This window comes from Lemur catta, chromosome 16, assembly GCF_020740605.2.
Source record: "Lemur catta isolate mLemCat1 chromosome 16, mLemCat1.pri, whole genome shotgun sequence".
Classification (NCBI taxonomy): domain Eukaryota; kingdom Metazoa; phylum Chordata; class Mammalia; order Primates; family Lemuridae; genus Lemur; species Lemur catta.
In genome coordinates, this window is record NC_059143.1 from 56,307,218 (window position 1) to 56,325,883 (window position 18,666).

The following is an 18,666-nucleotide window of genomic DNA, read 5'->3' on the forward strand; positions in this document are numbered from 1 at the left end:
TTTGGAGGGCCATGCCTAGGGGTCCTTCCCTAGGTGGTCCCGGCTCTGAAACTAGTTGATGAAAAACCATACCTCATGCCCCATTACTCTCCCTTTCCCTTCCTTCCCCTCACCACCTTAGTCTCTTGCCCTCTCTTCACAATCTAGTAGATAAATTCAACCTAATCCGAATTAGGTTGCATGGAAATAACTCTTTTGGTCTTCTGGACTTCCCCCCAACCTCCAGCCCCTGGCCACCAGACCCACACACACATTCACTCAGCTGAAGGACAAAAGAGATAAATAGAACCATTGTAAAGGGAAAACAGAGCCAAGGGTTAAATGCTAGGCAAAACCATTTAGAAATTCATAGATAAGTTACCTAATTTACATTAGGTTGAATGAGAGATGGTATGTGGGTACAAAAATTGAAATGATGCCCACAAAGTATAAGAGGAGAAAAATGTGCAGTTATGCAGCCACTACTTTCCTACACGTATATGATGCTGTCTTACTCGAGTGGTCTCTGTGAAATATTAATATATAGAACCATACAGTCCTCTATTTTATAAATTAAGTACCAGACTTAAAAAAAAAGAAAGGCGATTCACTTAAAGCTTTTCATTGTTGGAAGTCCAATGTTCAAACCAGTTATGGCTTGCTTTTCTTCTCACATTCTTTAACCTCTCTACTAAATTTTAATGGCATATATTTATCCTTAAAATCAAAATAAGTTAAAATTATTTTGTGATGGTCTTTGAGATAGACAAAAACTCTGGGATGTATGAGAACAAGGGCTGTGAATGGTTTGAAAGATCATGTTTGACTGATGTACATCATAGACCTATTCAAGTACCACCTGTTTCTAAGTTCTAACTTAATCTTAGAGACCAGCAATGAAAGCTAATTGATAAATTGGATTAGATTCCCAAAATTTCTAGAACAGTCTCTTTCTGATGATTCTCAGGTATAGTGGTCCCCCCTTAAGCTGTAGGGGTTCCAAGACCCCCTGTGGACGCCTGAAACCAGGATACTATCAAACCTTACTTATACTATGATTTTTTCCTACACATACATGTTTATGATAAAGTTTAATTCATAGATTAGGCACAATAAGAGATTTACAACAATAATAATAAAATGGAAGAGCTATAACAAAATACTATAACAAAAGTTATGTGACTGTGGTCTCTCTCAAAATATCTTACTGTACTGTACTCGCCTATTTTCAGACCTCACTTGACTGCTGGTAACTGGAACTAAGTATAGGTGCACGTGCCCACTGATGACGAGAGCAAGACGTCTTAGCCAAAATGTCTTCCTTCCAAACTCCTGGGAGAAAGGACAAGAGGGAAAATATGCGAGCATTATAAAAGTATGCCTATCGCTGATACTTTCTTAAACCACAGGTGTGCGGGGTCTCCTCCCGTTAGATGTCAGATGCAGACTGACTGACTGATAGACAACCTACTTGGAACGCAAATTTGCGGTGCTCTTGCCAAATTGGCAAGGGCTGGTCCTGTTCTTGTTGAGGTGCTGCTTGCCTGTGCACGGAACGGGAGTGCAGCACCTGTCTGCAATTCCTCCTGACTACGGATTAAAAAGATGCTAGAACCAGGTGGCCGGTTTTGTGGCTGCAGAACCAGCGGCGCTGGGACCGCGGAGCCGGCTGCCCCTCGGCGCGCGTGCGGACGGAGGGCGCGTGCGGCTGCGCGGGAACGCGCTGAAGCGGCTGCGGGCAGCGCGCCAGAGCCGGGACGGAGCGGAGGTAGGAGCGGCGCGCGGGGCTCTGGTGGGCACAGCCCGGCCGGGCGGCAGGGACGGGTGGCCCGCGGGGACGCCAACCTTTCCGGCGACGGCGCCGAACTTCCTGCCTGGCCGCGGCCACCGCTCGGAGGACACACAGACAGTGCGGACGCGCTGCCAACATGGCGCCCCCCGCGCCCGCCTGGCGCCGGCTCAGGCCCCAGAGGCGCCGGGCGGCGGGAACCGGCGGCTCCGGAGGGAGGGCCGGGCGTGGCGGCGGCGGAGCCGGAGTATAATGGTGGGGAAAGCTCGGCGGCGCGGGGCGGAGGCCCGGGAGGACGGCGCGGGGCCTGGTCGGGCCGGGAAGCTGCATAGTCGCGTGATCACGTCCGCCGGGCCCCAAGCCGCCCGCCCGGCCAGGCCTCCGGCCGTGCGCGGTGGGGCCGGCGGCAGCGCGGGCCCGGCGTGTGGACGGCGGAGAGGAGAGGACGCTTCGCAGTCTCCGGGCGCCATGGGTGGTGGGAGCCGCGGCGCAGGGTTGGGCCGAGGCCAGGCGGGGGTCCGTGCCTGTCCCGGGGGCTGCGGGCGATCCCGGGGGTGAGGCCGCCGCTGCCTCAACGGGTCCTCGCAGGCCTCCGGGACTGTCCCGTGGGGTCCGCCGCCATCCTCCCGCCGGAGCTCTGGGGAGAAGCTGCCGGGCCGCGCTGGGACGAGGGGGCTCCTTGGGGACGGCCGGGCCGCGAACTGTCCTTTGCTCTGTCCTCCCTCGCGGTTTTCTTCAGAGCCAGGCTGTGGAGGCGCTTTGCGGTGTGTGCACAGCACCTGGTGTTTTACACGACGTCCTATGCGGGGTTGTATGTGGTGTGTACTCAGAGTCATGCTGTGTGTACACGGCATCCTTGTCCTTAAGCTGTGTATGCAGTACCGAGTGTCATATAGGGTACTACATAGTACCCAGTGCCATATACAGTGTGTTCATAGTACCTAGTGTTCTGTACTGTGTGTACACACTGTCCTTGTCACGCTGTGTATGCAAGCGCTACCGGTTGTCTCATACAGTGTATACGAAGTACTTGGTGTCATATACAACAGTGTATACATAGTTCCGCATGTCATACATGGTGTGTAGGGAGTATTCTCGTCACTTATGCTGTGCATACGGTACTCAGTGTCATAAATAGAGTATATACATAGTACTTGGTATCATGGGGTATGTACATAGTACCAAGTGTCATATAACGTGTAGATGGTATCCCTGTCATGCTGAGTACGCAGTATACAATGTATCGTATATAGCATATACATAGGACTGCTGTGTATGCAGTATCTTTGTCATGCTGGGTACACAGTACTCGGTGTCATATACATTATATACATAGCATCTGGCATCACATACAATGTGTACATAGTACTTGGTGTTATATACAGTGTGTACACAGTATCCTTGTCACTTTTGCTGTGTACCCAGTTCCCATTGTCATATACGGTGTGTATGCAGGACCCACTATTCTATACATTGTATATGTAATAAGTGTTGTCATATATGGTGTGTACCCTGTGTACATAACCAGTGTTATATACAGTGTATGTGCAGCATCTGGTGTTCTATGCTGTACACATACAGTACCAGTGTGCATGCAGTACCCAGTGTCATATACAGTGTGTATGCGGTACCTGATGCTCTATGCAGTGTGTACAAGGTACCCTGCTGTCATGTACAGTATGTATGCAATACTCAGTGTCATACAGTGTGTACCTAGCACAGTACCTGGTGTCACATATAGTGTGTCTGTAGTACCTGATGTCATATTTGGTGTGTATGTAGTATCCTTGTCACATAAGCTGTGTACCCAGCACCCACTGTCAGATGCAGTGTGTACACAGTCCCCAGTGTCCTATCCTGAGTATGTAGTACCCTATGTCATACAAAGTGTAAACATTGTCCCTGGTAATAAGGATGTTTGTGAGGTTGGAAGTGATGCCCAGGTGGCCCCCTCAAGGAGCGGGCATCCTACAGGCAGGCTGGGTTTTTAGGAAGGTCCTGGGTCCTTGCTCTGCCTCACTGTGGCATTCTGCACCCCACAGTCACTGTGTCTCATGAGGCAAGACAATTCTTAAAAATAATCTAATTTGTTTGTCCACAGGCAGAAAATTAATGTTTACTTGTTTACTTTTAAACTGAGAAGCACAGTAGTATCAGCTTACTAATAATGGAACATTTAAACTTTTCAGATTTTGGGGTCATTGGTTCTAATTAATGGTCTGAAGTTATCAGAGAGAGAATGTTGGTTGTACTTTAAAAGTTTAAAGGTTTGAGTGCTTTCTGGTAGGCAAGGTCATATTTGTAATTCTTCTGAATGTCTGATTTGTACATGCAGGAGATAAAATATGATTTTCTGTACAGGCATATTATTTTACTTGTCTTTGACTAATTGATGCAGATTACATTACAGTCATTATTTTTGGTTGACTCATCTTTATAAGATGAACAGGATACAGAATCAGATCAGAAGATATAGTTTGTAATTATGACAGAATCAAAATATTTTTCTTATTTAAGTATGAGATTAAGAGGATTTCTGTATTTTACAATGTCTTTGTTTTCTGTAGAAATTGCTGATGTGAAAACTGAATCTCCCTTTTACATTCTCTAAATTGGGCACCTTATTTTTGCAATTACCATTTGTGAGGTATTTAAATAAGCATACATGTCCTTCCAGCTTTACAAAGAAAAATCAATTAAAATGTTAAAATTTAGCTCTTTAGTTCATACTAAACATTCCTAGGATGTGGTTATGTTGGTGCTTTGAATAGATATCATCTTGCATGCTTCAGTAAATGACATATGTTTGTTTGAACTCTTACCGTTTTGTAACCCCCCCTTTTTTCTTTTTAGGGTTGCTCAGATAATGTATAATATGGGCATTCATACCCTTTGGCATACCTTAATTGAGACACTAATTGGAGCGAACTAAGAATTTTAACATTTGTAATAGAAGTATGAAATGCTGCTCTAACTTGCTTACTTAAAGCCCTAATGCTCTGATGTCAGATTGTCTTTGTCTTCCTTGTCCTTCAATTGAATTCTACACAGAGACCATCATTACATTTAAGCAAAGAGGCTGTGTCTTAAAAAAAAAAAAAAATGGAGAAAATAGTCTTATCCTTGATAGTTAAAAACTTTTCACTGTTTGCAAACCTTAACTTGGATTTACTATTTAATTTTTTTTACAGGGTGATAGGGGTTTTTTTGTTCGTTTGGCTTTTTTTTTTTTTTTTCCTTTGTCATTAGAGGTAGCATGGCAACATGATGAAGAGCACAGACTTTGAGACACAACAGCTCAGGTTTGAATCTCTCCTCTGTCCTTTACTAGCACAGTGACCTTGGGCAAATCACTTTAACTTGCCATGCCTTGTCTCAGTTTCCTTATATGAAAAACAAGGGGGATAGTAATTGCAGCAAACTCATAGGGTTATTGTGAAGATTAGATGAGGTACCATTTTTAAAGCACCTGAAACAGTGCCTGGCTCATAATGAGCACAGCAAAGATAGGTAAACACAAGTTGAGCTCCTTCTTACAATACATTAATTTCAAGTTGATTTAGGAAACACAGATCCTCAACCTGTAGTCTCAATAAAGGTATTTCCGTACTGTGTTCTGATATAGGCTGTCTTGTGTTCCCAGTGACAGTCTAACCTTAAGAATTCTTTCTAAATTTATTTGTTTTTTCTTCATTCTACTAGGAGAAGGAATATGTGTAATGCATGCCCGTCACTATTTTTTAAAAGCTGCCAGTATAAAAGTTGCCTATTAGAAATGGTAGTTTTAGTATTTGGAGCTCAAGTACCATGTACCTTAGGTTTTGAAACCTCATGTGCCCAAAGCATGGATTTAAATGAAATTCATAAATAACCTAAAACCTCATTCATCATTGATTTTGACTGTTGTTTCCTATGATAGAAGTTAGACAGTTTCTATGTTTAGTTTGCTTTGTTTCTGCTTTGCTTTTCCTAGTGTGCTCTTATTATTTTTTTATAAGTCATATTAAGAATAGAAGGAAGAAGAAAATGGACTGTCACATACATAGAAGGTACTCAACGTGGTTTATGAGTCAAATCTAATTCAGGAAAATAGTAATTAAACTAGTGTGGAAAGGGATGAGATCTGAAATTATGGTATGATATATTCACATACGATATGCCTTGTCTTATTAATTTGTATTTAACTCTCATGACATACATCTGAATCTCTGCTTTTGCACAGTAGTTATCTCAGAATGTTGGAAAATAAGCATTCCTTACACTCCTGAGGGCTTGTTTACCTGAAGCAATTTTAATGTTTTTTATCATGACTCAATCTTTGACGAATAATACAAATATCTGAAATACGCATTGTGAGAGTTCTTATTTTAACCATTAGTTTTAAATTAATATTTCCCCCCACATCTGTCACCCTGTCTGTAATTGTTTCAGGTTGTATGTTTTATATTTGTTTGAAACAGACTTTTTGAATAAAGAAAATCTTTGTCACCTCTTCATTTGATCGTCCTTAATCCCTTACCAACATTTTTACTAGGAATTTTCACAAGAAGTAAAAAGTAACTGATTTGAGTTCAGTGTCTACCTGTATCTGTCATGTAATAACTTTGAGTTAGTTACTTGCAGTACCACTGTCACATTTCAAAACAAGTATGAATCTGCTTTGGTGCAGAGACTTTGTGCAGAGGTTGCACTGCAGGTTATCAGTGTTTTGCCCCCCAGTAGTCTTGGTTTTTGAAATGTTTTGGTGTCTACAATTTTATAACACAGATGAGTTATAATGATATATATTAATATCATGTATTGTCCATCTACTGTATGTCAGCCACTGTGCAATTATTTACATACATTATCTCACTTAAAACCCTTATGTATTATCATCTTAAAAGCATAGCAGTCCTCCTTTAAGTTATGGAAGGTTCACCTTGTAGCACACCCCTCATCCCCTCCCATTGCAGGACAAACAGAAAAACACACAAGCAGAAGAGAAGTGGGTGAATCAGATGTTTTGAGAGAGAATGTGATCCATGTCACATGAAAGTTTGAGAATCCCTGGAATAAGAGGTAAATGATAGAAATGAAGATAATGGGAGGGACATAAGACTCTAAATCTAAATACTCAATAAAATAGTCTTTTTGAGTAATCACGGCTTAACTTTAATTTTTAAAACATACAGAAATGAATTATTGCTTTAAAGAAAGAGCTTATGTGTGTGTAGGTACCTGCTGTTATGTTTTTTCTGTAGGAAATTCATAAAAAGTTATTTAGTTTGTATTGTGAAAATGCTATATAAGCTTTAATATCAAAATTAGTTACAAATGGAAAGAAATAGTCTATAAAATAAAAATTATTTGGAATTTTTTTAGTACTTGTATAATCCATTACATATTTTAGCAGGGAAATTTAGCAAATTAGATATTTAACTCAATTCAACAAATTATTTAGATATTTAGTTAATCTTTGTTTTTTGTATATTTTCTATTTCAGAGTAGTATTCTGATTTTTAACACAGGTTTCTTTTAGGGGAAATTTAGCATCTTGGAATGTATTTTCACAATTAAGGTGCAGGGTAAGATCTTTTAAATGTGTTTGATCAGATAGCAGTAGAAATACCCTTATGTGCAAACACTGAAGTAATTTATTCACACTATTAAGTCATTGGAAAGTTACGTTTGCACTGGGTATGTGGCAGATTGCACTTAAAGTTGGTAACATCAGCAATTGTCCAGAGTGTTTGCTCCATAAATGGCTAAAAGTTTGTCTTTATGTAAAATTAAAAAGAGAAATGATGAGGGTAATAGAATACTGTTGCATCAGAGTTTTAAAGGAGTCATATAGACTCTTATCTATGTGTTCTTCAGAGATGAGAGTGATATATTTCCAGATCACATTATCTTATACATTAGTTGGAAAATGTGTTGCTGAAAACTTGTACACAAAGTTTTATTTTTTAAACTGAATAATAAGGCCGGGCGCGGTGGCTCACGCCTGTAATCCTAGCTCTGGGAGGCCGAGGCGGGTGGATCGCTCGAGGTCAGGAGTTCGAGACCAGCCTGAGCAAGAGTGAGACCCCGTCTCTACTAAAAATAGAAAGAAATTATCTGGCCAACTAAAAATATATATACAAAAAAAAAATTAGCCGGGCATGGTGGCTTATGCCTGTAGTCCCAGCTACTCGGGAGGCTGAGGCAGTAGGATCGCTTAAGCCCAGGAGTCTGAGGTTGCTGTGAGCTAGGCTGATGCCACGGCACTCACTCTAGCCCGGGCAACAGAGTGAGACTCTGTCTCAAAAAAAAAAAAAAAAACAAATAAACTGAATAATAAGTATAGTAGGTAAGCTAGTTTTATTTTAAATAAATGCTTTTATAGTTCAAGTTGCTTCATAATTAAATCTTTCATAAAATCACATTAAAAATTGCATTTTTGTACAAGTAGAATATATGCAATTTTAATGTCTTAACTTCATTTATTAATACATTGTTATTTATTGGAACTCTGCTATGTGCCATACACTTGCTAGGTGCTGAGGTGAACAAGATAAGAGAGTTCTTGCCATTGCAGAGTTTATAGTTCAGAGTAACACAATTACTGAAGGAAGCACAATAAAGTGTAACAAAAGAGAGTAAGTGCAGGGTACTGTGGAACAGAATCTGAAGTAAGATACATTGTATTTGAGTTAAGATTATTTGTGAGGTGTTACCACTGATGACTTAAAATTTATTCTAATTTGTAACTTTGAGATTTTACCGTATTAACCACCTGCGGGTTTTTTTGTTTTTTTTTTTTTTTTTTTTTTGAGACAGAGTCTCACTCTGTTGCCCGGGCTAGAGTGAGTGCCCGGGCGTCAGCCTAGCTCACAGCAACCTCAAACTCCTGGGCTTAAGCGATCCTACTGCCTCAGCCTCCCGAGTAGCTGGGACTACAGGCATGCGCCACCATGCCCGGCTAAATTTTTATATATATATTTTTAGTTGGCCAGATAATTTCTTTCAATTTTTAGTAGAGACGGGGGTCTCACTCTTGCTCAGGCTGGTCTCGAACTCCTGACCTTGAGCGATCCACCCGCCTCGGCCTCCAAGAGGGCTAGGATTACAGGCGTGAGCCACCGTGCCCGGCCCACTTGCGGGTTTTTAAAAGCAACTTTCTTTCTTTCTTTTTTTTTTTTTTTTTTTTTGAGACAGAGTGTCACTCTGTTGCCCTGGCTACAGTGTTCTGGCATCAGCCTGGCTCACAGCAACCTCAAACTCCTGGGCTCAAGCAAACCTACTGCTTTAGCCTCCCAAGGAGGTGGGGCTGCAGGCATGTGCCACCATGCCCAGCTAATTTTTTCTATATATTTTTAGTTATCCAGATCATTTCTTTCTATTTTTAGTAGATCCGGGGTCTCGCTCTTGCTCAGGGTGGTCTCGAACTCCTGACCTCTAGCAGTCCATCTATCTCAGCCTCCCAGAGTGCTAGGATTACAGGCATGAGCCACCACTTCAAGCCTAAAAGCAACTTTCTTATGTTAATTTTTTACAGTACTCTGTTAAAAAGTAGACCTGTATTAAATATCAAACATATGTTCTCCAGATATTATCTGAGCATTTAAGTGAAACATAGACCCATTTAAAAGTTTTAGTGCTTTTTTTTCCAGTTTGGTCAGCTTGTATGTTAAATAAATTTAAAATATAATTCAAAGAATGTAGGATCTTCTTTCTTAGTTTAAGCATTTATCATATGGACATAAAAGCAAGATATACAAATATTTTTCAATGGATTTCTGTTGAGAGTTTGTCACATTCTCATAAGTGGAATTAAAAATACTATTTAAAAAAATTCAGTTAGATACGATGGTTTATAGCAAGAGAATCTGACTTATATACATTTTAATTTGACCATGCACATTAGATCACTTTGCAAGTCCACTTTGCAAGCAGTTTCTAGCAAGCTAAGTTTTATCACAAACAGTGCCTGTGGCACTACGGTCTTTTTTTAAAGATGTCCATCATTGAGCATCTTCCATACTAGGCAATGTATATTTTCCATTTAGTCTTCACAACAGCATCATGAAGGGAATGTTGTTACAATGATTTTACAATAAGGGAAGAGACACAGTTAAATTGCTGGCACCCAAGTTCACACAGAGATAATCAAATTGGTTTCAATCCATGTGTATGATGACTACCAAACCTGTAGTATGTTATGCTACTCTGTCTCCCTAAAACCCATCAACCTCTTGGGTCTTTGTACTGATATGCCTTCATCTTCCCAATGTATCTTTATAAGTCTGCAAAAGTATGTAATATTAACAAAATGTAAAAACTATGCTCATTCTACCTACAGAAGCAGAAGGTGGAAAGGCAGGGATATTAGGAAACTCCTGATAATCAAAACATTCCTCACATAAAATTCTGGTTAATTCCAGTTTCACTGGTGATGATAGCTGGCAATCTAAGAACAAGTGTGGGTAATTGGCTCATTTTCTTGCTGTCACTATGGTAGCTCATGTTATAAAGATAACTTGAGGCAGGAGCAGTGGAAGTGGGGAGACCTATGATCTTTATTTTAATACTTATGTAATGGAGAAAAATGTTTGAAAACACTTGGAATTAACTCCAACATTAAAGCATTCTTGTCTTCAAAGGGGAAGTCATTGTCTTGAGGAATCTTTTAACATGCCTTCTACTGGATAAGTTCAATTTAGATTGAAATAGCTAATTTCTTGAAAGCTGCGGTAAATGCTAAGGCTTCAGAATTCCATTAGGTGTGCACTGTCATCTAAAATAAAATACCCTTTCATGAGAAGCATGTGGTGAAGAGAGTAACAGACCAAGTGAGTTATAGCATCCACAGATCCAGAGCATCCTGACAGCCATCAATAGCAATGTTCCAGTGGGTTATTAAATGATTTTCTCATATTTGATAGCTATGGAAAGATTTTTAAAAAGAAATTTTTTAACAAAGGCTAAGTATAGAGAAGCTCTCTGAACTTGAAAGCTATTATGAATTTTTTACTTTTCTCTTTTTGTAGATTCTTGATTTACTTGCTTATTGTTTGTTTTTTGTATCTCAAAAGTGCATCTGAAAAATGCTGTTTGAGAGAGCAAGTCCTTAATTTTCAAATGAATTTTGACATGGGGCACTTCCCCAATTAATATAAAATATGCCTGTTTTAACTTTCCAGTCAAAAAATAAGAATAATTTATTTGGGGTTTCCATTGATGGCAAATTTAATAGGTTTTGGGAGGAGGTGTATTTACCATTAGAGATGTTGTCTTTTTAAATTATAGACAATATAAAGTCTAAAGTAATTTTTTTCTACTGTACTTATAATTTATCATTTCTCTTATATGTTTGGAAATACCAAGTTTAATATCACTTAATATCAACATACCTGAAATGTTTCTTTTGAAATACCTACTTATTTACCACTCTTCACATATATGTTCTACACAATCTTAAGAAGCCTCTTACTTGTGATTAATATTCATGTTGGTTTGTTTCAGGCAAGAAACTGCCATTTCAATCATTTGAAAGTTAAATTTTATTTTTTTTAAGGACTATTCAAATAAAATTAGTTTTAGTCCTAGTTACTTTGTTTTTTTTGTTTGTTGTTTTTTTTTTTTTTTTTTGAGACAGAGTCTCACTTTGTTGCCCAGGCTAGAGTGAGTGCCCTGGCGTCAGCCTAGCTCACAGCAACCTCAAACTCCTGGGCTTAAGCGATCCTACTGCCTCAGCCTCCTGAGTAGCTGGGACTACAGGCATGTGCCACCATGCCAGGCTAATTTTTTTTCTATATATATTTTTAGTTGTCCAGATAATTTTTATTTCTATTTTTAGTAGAGACGAGGTCTCACTCAGGCTGGTCTCGAACTCCTGACCTTGAACAATCCACCCTCCTTGGCCTCCCAGAGGCCTAGGATTACAGGTGTGAGCCACCACGCCCGGCCAGTCCCAGTTACTTTCAAGTGACTTAAAAGCCAAACGACCAGCACTCTAACATAAAGTTGGACTTTCTCTCGGTTCATCTGCATTTTTAGACAAATGCTGATTAAAAATGTACTATTGTAAGCCTTAGTTACAGTAGTATTTGTACCATATTGTTTTAAATGAATTCTTTGGGATTTTAGGTGACAGTGCTACACAAGTCACATTAGGAAGAAACAATATTTAGCATGCTGGTTCTCAATCATGAGTAAGCATCTAAATTGCTTTTTAAATTTTGTTTTATAAAAACATTAAACCAGAATCTCTGGGGATGGATCTAAGCTCTAAGTTTTAAAAGTTACACTTTTTTAAACGTTTACATTTCAAATTTTTTATTTTTCTAAGTGGTATTCATGCTTTCTTTTTAAATATTTCTTTTTGGAATAGATTATAGAAAATGGTGTACCCTGGGACCTTTAGCTCTAAATCTCAGAAATTCTCTTTCAAGAATCAGATCAATTAAGTTTCCTAGGGAAAAAAAGACGATAATCAAAACAACCTGGGGGGAAAAAACACAACCTGAAAAATAAGTGCATCCTGGAAGAAAGCCTTAAGTCTTTTCAGGTTCCTCGGAAATGCTACTGTGTTGCTAGGTAAGATGGATAGCAAAAGTATCATTGACTGATGTTCCTTGATGGGCTCAGATATAGCTATAATCACAGGTAAATACGTACCATATCTTGAGGTAGGTAATATTCAGGAGATAGGCTGACATCCAGTTTGAATGTCTGGGCATTCCAGTAATTGGACTGAAAAGCAGCAGTGTGGTGTTCCTGCCCCTTCTGCCTCAGTGCTCTGGATTCCTCATAATCCTGTACGAAAATCAGAAAAGCTTGAAAGCCTTTCCCTAGGGCAGTCAGACCAGCCGTCTTGGGGTCACATCTGCAGTCCATGATGAGACAACCTCAGAAAGTTTTGCAGGCTCTGCCCTGCTCTCTGGCTAGCCCCCTCTTTTCCCTGGCATTTGTCTGGGTTTCAGATGATTCTTCCTGTCCCTTCAGGTTGGGGGTGGCATTTCCACCTACAGGTGGTTCAGTGGGTATGGCCATCCAGAGGAGGAGACTCAAAGTCTTTCAGCTGAGCTCTAGAAGATTACTTACTTCCTTTGCCCTGGGAAGAAGTCCTTGAGCTGCAAGACTTACTGTGGCTTCAGCCACTACTGGACAATATCTGTGTTCACTCCTCACTAACTGTATTTCTCATACAAGCATTTTGAGGCTTCATAGTGATCCTAGGACCTAGACAGTTGTGATAATTTCCACAGGTTTCTTTAATTCCTCTTTAATATAGGTTCATAATTCTCCACCAGTTTCACAAAGTCAAGGTGCATGGCAGATGGGTTTTAAAGGAGGAGGGACATCTGGGAAGTGACAGGGAAGCCTCCCTGGGCTGGCACTGTTGACAGGGTGTTCAGCAGAGTCTGGTCCGTGTTCTTTATTTGCTTCTCCCACTGCATGACATGGCCCTTCCCCAGGTGGCTGGATTCCCAGTGGTGTTAGTGTTCTGTCTTCTCAGTTTGCCTCGGGGATAACACACAAAGTTCTGTGTTTTTAAAGTGTGTTCAGTCAAATTTTCTAAATACACATCATTTTCTCAGTCTCAGATTATCAGATACAGTCAAGAATTATATTCTTAATTGCTGCTGTTAGAATTACATTTTAAAGAGAATATTTTTATAAAATTTGATCTTGAACAGAGTAGAAAATGTTAGGTGGCTATACTATTGTGAGTCAGTATTCTTAAGTAGGTACCATTTCATAGAATTATCCTAAATATTGTAAATAATAGGAAAGCAAAAGACTCTGAAGTATTAATCATAGAAAATAATTGGCTTTGAAAAATCTGAATTCTCTGAAAAAAGGCTAAACTGAAAATTGGCCACTTCAGTCTCTGGTCTCTGTCTCTGCAACTCAGTCCTCAGACTCCTTTTGGATTCTCTGTCCCTGCACTGTGGCCTGAGAACTGCTTCAAGGCAGTAAACTGGTTATTATTTTAAAAATATAGTTTACATTTGGAAGAGCAACACACTAGTAAAGTATAACTAAATATATTCGGTTACCTTGCATTTTAAATATTTGTACTCTACATTCTGGGTATGTTTTAGTGTATATGGGGATGGATTTTATACTTTATCAAGCCTTACCCTTTAACTAGACATTATATCACTTAGGAGAATGGCACTTTATTGTGAGAAAGGACAAAAGCTGAAACAGTCTAACGACGTGCATTGTTTTCACTCTTTCACTTCCTTTTTTATGGAACCCTGCTCCTTAGGTGATGTAATGGTCACTAGTTACCTTGCCCATCCTATCTTCAAAGATAGTGAAGGGGAAATTTGAGAAATGTCATTGTGAGTGAAGGAAATAGTTTGCCAGAATTCACCCAAAGTTAGCCTGAAAGTGTTACATGACTGGCCCAGCACCATCCTGGCAGGTTTGAGTGATTAGCCATGCCTCAGGCTATGGCCTGGGTCTTGGCAATTTCAGGAAAATAATTTAGATTTAAAATACATGGCACATGTTAATGAACTATTGTAGCACAAAAGGCTTATATAATTCTCTCTACTTTTGTATGCTTGAAAAATGTCCATAACAGATACTTTTAAAAGTTAATAGTAACAGTAACAATGATGAAAACTTTCCTAGAGGGTGGGGGAAAGTCGCAAAGGAAGGGGAGACACATGGAAAAATCAGGAATCATTGAAAATTCTTTGTAAATTGATAATTTTAAATAGAAGCTACAAAAATAATCCTCTGCTGACTCCCCACTTGAACAAAGTGACATGTGAATTGGCTCCAGTGACTTTTTTCTTTAAATATACAGTTCAGTGGTTTCTAGTATATTTACAAGGTTTTGCAGCTGTTACTAGTATCTGATTTTAGAACATTTTCACTGCCGCCAAAAGAAACCCCAGATGCAATATCAGTCGTCTCCCATTCTCTTCTCATCCCAGCCCCTGGCACTCACTGTTCTACTATTTGTCTCTGGATTTGTCTATTCTGGACATTTTATATGTGTGAAATCATATAATATATGACCTTTTGTGTCTGGTTTCTTTTACTTAGAACGTTTTCAAGGTTCATCCATGTTGTAGCATGTATCACTATTTCATTCCTTTTTATGGCCAAATAATGTTTCATTGTGTCAATAATATTCCATCTGATGTAACACATTTTGTTTATCCATTCATCAGTTGATGGACATTTGAGTTTTTCCCACTTTTTGGCTATTATGAATAATAATGCTGTGAATATACATGTACCTGTTTCTGTGTGGAAATATATTTTCAGTTCTTTTGGGCATATATATAGAAGTGGAATTGCTGTGGTCACGTGTCAACTCTGTTTTCTTTTTGAGGAACTGCTGAACTGCTTTTGAAAGCAGCTGTACCATTTTACATTCCTACCAGCAATGTATGAGAATACCAGTTTCTCCTCATCTTTGTCAGCACTTGTTATTGTCCGGATTTCCTGACTATAGCTACCCTGGTGGTTGGGAATGGCATCTCATTGTGATTTTCATTTGCATTTCTCTAATGACTAATGATGTTGAGCATCCTTGTGCTTATTGGCTGTTTGTTGATCTTCTTTGAATAAATGTCTGTTCACATCGTTTGTCCATGTTTTAGTTGGGTTGTCTTTATATTGAATTGTAAAAACCTTTTATGTGTTTTGAGTAGAAGTCTTTTATCAGATGTAGGATTTGCAGGTCTTTTTGACCATTCTGTGGCTGTCACTTTCTTGATGGTGTCCTTTGAAGCACAAAAGTTTTTAATATTGACGTAGCCCATTTTATCCATTAAATTTTTTCTTTGGTTGCCTTTTGACATGATATGATCTCTTTTTTCTAGTTTGTTTGCATTCCACTGTGTAGATGCCTTGCACTGTATTCCACCAGTTCCTTGTGGATTTACTATTACAAATACTGCCATAAGACATGCATGTGTATGTATATCATTTTGTGATTTTGCCAGTGGGATTGCTGGGTCAAAGAGAAAATGCATATGTAATTTTGGTGGTTATTGCCACATTCCCCTCCATAAACATTGGGACATTTTCTGTTCCCACCACTGCTATATGAGAATCCCTGTTTATAGTTTTGCTAGTCTGATAGGTATTAAATAGAAATGCTATATTAGATGTAGTTTAGAAATTGGTCTTCTCTAAGAGAAATTGTCTTTCCATAACTTGACCTTTTGTGTTGTGTTTTCTGTTTGTCTGTATCTTTTGCTCATTTTTTTCATTGGGTTTTTGGGGCTTTTTCTGAAATTTTAGAGGTTTCTTTTTTTTTTTTTTTTAACATACCAAGGATACTAACCCTTAATTCATAATTTAATTTGCAAAAATTTCTTTTACTTTTACCTATCCCATTTGTCATGCATATTTTTACCTTGTTTATGGTGTATTTTGGACATGTAAAAGGTTTTAATTTTGCTTGTTTGTTTTTAGGTTTTGTGGGGTTTTTTTGTGTTTTTGTGTGTATGTGGTGGTAGTCCCATTTTTCAGCCTTTCGCTTGCTTTGTTTCTGGATTTTGAGTCATAGGAAAGGGTGAAGCAGGAGGATCTCTTGAGGTCAGGAGTTTAAGACCAGCCTCAGCCACTTAGCAAGACCCTGTCTCTATAAAAAATAGAAAAATTATCTGGGTGGGGTGGCATGTGCCTGTAGTCTAAGCTACTTAACAGGCTAAGGCAGGAGGATGGCTTGAGCCCAGGAGTTTGAGGTTGCAGTGAGCTATGATGATGTTGCTACACTCTAGCTCAGGAAAGAGTGCAAGACCCTGTCTCCAAAAAAAAAAAAAAACTGGAGTCTGTCTTCTCAATCCCTGCTACTGCTTTATCAATTAAATTTATTAAATCCTTTGTTGTCATTTAAATGATGTTCACTGTATCTTCACCAGGAGTAGATTCTATTTCAAGAAACCACTTTCTTTGCTCATTCATAAGAAGCAACTTCTCATGTGTTAAAGTTTTATCCTGTGATTGTGGCAATTGAGTCACATCTTCATCTTCCACTTCTGTTTTTTTTTTTTTAATTTAAAAGGCATTCTCCATGATTTTCTAGCTTCCAGGTTGCTACTGAGAAATCTGATACCAGTTTGTTTTATGACCTCTCCTGTCACCCACCCTGCGGAGCCTTTCACCTCCTCTTCGTACCACCAGTGTTTGACTTTCCAGGTGGATGTGCTTTGCGCTTCCTTCCATTCATATGCTGGGCATTTCATGGTCTTTGTCCATTTGCAGATGCCTATTTTTCATTGGTAGGTACTTTTCTTGAATAATTTTTCCCGTTTTCATTCTGTAACTCTTGTTATTCAGATATTGTATCGCAAAGTTTTTTTCTCTTATCTCCTATTTGTGTATTTCTTGTCTTTTGTTTCTACTTTGTGCAAGATTGCCTCAATTTTATTTTCTAACCCTTTTACTGAATTTGTTTATCATATTTAAAGTTTTTTGAATATTTCTATTTAGAGTATCCTATTTATGGTTTATACGTGCAATTCCATTTCTTACTTTTCCATGATATCAATTATATGTATTCTGTTTGCTCCATGTGGCCTCTTTCTCTCTTTTGTGGAGAAGCTGGTCTCAAATGTCTGGTGATTCCTGGCTGTCTGTTTGTATTTATGAGTGAGACATTGGGAAGCTAGTTGGACATTCTTTGTGTGGGTTTTACTGTTGGGATGTCAGGTGGTCAGATGGCTTTTTCTTTAGGTTCCTTCAAATGTCAGTGTCTGAAAATTCTTTCTCTGGGATCATTTAATTTCTCCAGAAAGGTACTGTTTGGTCTCTTGTCTGCGCCTGAGATCAGGCAACTGGAATTTGGTGGTAGAAAGGGACTTTACCTGTTCATGATTCATTAGGTAGCTTTTCCCTTAAAAGCCCCCCGATGCCCATCCCACCCACTCCAGCTTAAAATCCCCACCTTGCTCACCTATCGAAATGGTATTAAGCCCAAGCTGCCCACAGTCTGCCTTCAATCCTGCGTGGCCTGATCTGAGTACAGTTCTCCACCTCCTTCATACTGATTCTCCTTATTCGCCACACTCCCGCCACTGTCCTTTCTCAGTTATGTCTTTGCATGTGTTTTCCCCTTGGTGTGTCTAGCTCTTTTTCATCATTTAAGTTTTACTTCATTTATGATCTCCCTAACTTTCTATGATAGGCAGGATTGGTTAGGTTGTGCTCCAAAACAAGCAACCTCAAACCTCAGTCGTCCAAAAAATGGGTCATGCTCATTCTACCCATCCATCATGGGTTAGTGGGAGCTCTGCCTCGAATGGTCCTCATTCTGGTAGGAGGCTGACAGCAGCCACCATTGGGGCATTGCCACTGCCTGTGGTATATAGAAAAAGCATAGCAAATCAGAGTAAGATTCATGAATCTTCAAATGCCAAGTGTCATAAATCACTTTTTTAGGGTTGTGGGGAAGTGTGACAACCCAAATAGGTGGCCAGGCAAAGATCTCAATCAGTGGAGGGTTACGAAGCCAAAGTTCAAGGACAAACCACAGAAGCACCTGTGCTATCTGAAGAGGGATTTGGAAACTCAGTATTTAAAGAGTGAGGGCATATAGAAAGAAAAAAGGGGAGAGGGTGGGCCATGATGCAAATGGTGACATTCTTGTGTTAGTGCCAGGAAATCTTCATTTTACACAAGATTAGGTAAATGTTTGAAGAGAAAAGGGAGTAAAGGAAGAATCGGTTATGCAGATGTCCCTGGGTAGCTGGAAGAAAAAATGGTCTTGTCTCTGTTCTGCACTTGGGAAGATAAACTTGTAATCCACATTATTAGTGTGGAATCAAAGTGGACTTTAGTTTTAGGAGCTAGAGTTAGCCTGCAGACCTGGAAGTTACAATTTGCATGTCCTCATTGATGGGCAGCCAGCAAACAGTGTCCTTATGGATGATCTGTGGGAACTGTCCATGTAGATG

The 18,666-nt window shown here is 39.5% G+C and overlaps 1 long non-coding RNA gene across 2 annotated transcripts in view; it reads left to right on the forward strand.

Annotated features, from left to right (window-relative positions):
* The first annotated feature begins 5,034 nt into the window (after positions 1-5,034).
* The window catches only part of LOC123621787, a 28,818-nt gene continuing 15,186 nt past the window's right edge, over positions 5,035-18,666 (forward strand). The window contains exons 1-2 of one of the 2 annotated variants that reach the window (XR_006729254.1): positions 5,053-5,070; positions 16,797-16,992. This is a non-coding gene — a long non-coding RNA (uncharacterized LOC123621787). Of the gene's footprint in view, positions 5,071-16,796; positions 16,993-18,666 lie in introns of both variants that reach the window. The other variant, XR_006729255.1, reaches the window with a different exon arrangement.